This window comes from Echinops telfairi, unplaced genomic scaffold (assembly GCF_000313985.2).
Source record: "Echinops telfairi isolate 266 unplaced genomic scaffold, ASM31398v2 ScPeMD7_7469;HRSCAF=8507_1, whole genome shotgun sequence".
NCBI classification, from domain to species: Eukaryota; Metazoa; Chordata; class Mammalia; order Afrosoricida; family Tenrecidae; genus Echinops; species Echinops telfairi.
In genome coordinates this window covers 144,488,407-144,490,496 of record NW_022111373.1, presented here as the reverse complement: position 1 = coordinate 144,490,496, position 2,090 = coordinate 144,488,407, and positions in this window count along the sequence as shown.

The following is a 2,090-nucleotide window of genomic DNA, read 5'->3' as shown; positions in this document are numbered from 1 at the left end:
GGCAGAACTGACATCTTTACTATATTGAGTCTTCCAATCCATGAGCATGGGATATTCTTCCATTTGTTGAGGTCACTCTTGGTTTCTTGTAATATTGTTCTGTAGTTTTCCTCATACAAATCTTTTGGATTTTTTAGGTCAGGTATATCTCTATATATTTCAATTTGTGCTTCCTACCTTTTTAATAGCCTCTTCTGGGATCTTGTCTGATGTGTATAGCAGTCTGATAGACTTCTGTTTGTTGATCTTGTATTCTGTCACTCTGTCATATGCCTCTATCGCTCCACTTTTGTAGTTTTGGGGATTATCGATATATAAAATCATATCATCTGTGAATAACGATAGTTTTGCCTCTTCCTTCCCCAGACGAATACCTTGAATGTCATTTATTTTCTTATGTTGTTAGCTAGGATTTCCAGTACGATGTTATAGGAGTGTGGACAAGGGGCATCCTTGTCTGGTCCCCTTTTTCAGTGGAATTATTTTTGTCTTTTCTCCATTGATTACCACGTTGACTGTTGGTTTTTCATATATATCCTGTATAATATTGAGGAATTTTCCTTCCATTCCTATCTTTTTGAGTGTCTTAAATAGGAATGGGTGCTGGATGTTGTCAAATACTTTTCCCGAATCTATTGATATTATCATGTAGTTCTTATAATTTTTCAAGCCAATGTGGCGAATAATACACATGATCTTGCCTATGTTGAATCATCCCTGCATCCCTGGTATGAATTCCACTTGGTCATGGTGAATTATTGTTTTTATATGCTTTTATATTCTCTCTGCCAGTATTTTGTTAAGGATTTTTGCAATGAAATTCATTAGGGATGTTGGTCTGTAGTTTTCAATTCTTGTGGGATCCTTGCCAGCTTTAGGTACCAGAGTTATACTAGCTTCACAGAAAGGGTTTGGGAGTTTTCCATCTTTTTCTATGTTCTGAAGAGTTTGTGCAGGATTGTGTCAGTTCTTCCATGAATTCTCAATAGAATTCTCCTGTGAACACATATGACCCCCGGGGGATTTTTTTGTTGGTAATCCCTTGATAACTTTGCCCTTTTCTTCTATTGCTATGAGTCTGTTGAGGTTCTTGACATCCATCTAGAATTGTCTAGGGAGGGATTGTTTTTCCAAGTATTTGTCCATGTCACCCATGTCTTCTAAGTTATTGAATTTGTTATAGTACAGACCTTCATAGTACTGTGTAATTATCCTTTTGATTTCAAGTAATGCCTCTGTTTCATCTCTCATCTTTGCTTTTGAAATGTGTTCTTTCCTTTCTTTGGTTAGGTTTTTGCTAGCGGTCTATCAATTCTGTTAATCCTTTCAGAGAACCAACTTTTAGCTGCATTAATTTTTCCATAGTTTTCTTGTTTTCCCTCTCCTGTATATCAGCTCTGATTTTTATTATTTCTTTCCTTTTGCTATTAGTAGGAATGTTCTCTTAATCTGCTCTAATTGGTGTAAGTTTTGTGCCAGCCTATCAATCACAAGTCTCTCTTGTTTGCCCTTGTTTTCTTCATTGTCATTTTGTTGATGTCCAGCCTTATGGCATAGTGGTCAGAGAAAGAAGTCTGTGTAATCTCTATGTACTTGAATTTACTTAGGTTCAACTTGTGTCCTACCATGTGGTCTATCTTCAAGTATGTGCCATGTAGGCTTGAAAAGAATGTGATTTTTTTGTGTGTGGCATTTGAGTGGAAAGCTCTGAAAATATCTATCAGGTTAAGTTGTCCAGTTGTGCTGTTTAGATCTGTAGCCTCCTTGTTAACTTTCTTTCACTGTGATTTGTCTTTTTCAAAGAGTGGTGTATTAAAGTCATCTACTATAATTCTTTCACTTGTAATTTCATTTTTCATCTTTTTGAGCGTTAGATTTACGAATTTCATGGGTCTCTGATTGGGCACATATATATTTATTATGTTCACTGGCTCTTGGTCTACTGTTCCCTTGAGCATTATATAGTGTCCCTCCTTGTCTTTGTTATGGCTTGTATCTTTTTCTTTCTTTCTTTTTTTTCCTCCCCGCTCCCCCCTCCCTCATGAACCCTTGATAATTTATAAATTATTATTTTGTCATATCTTTCCCTG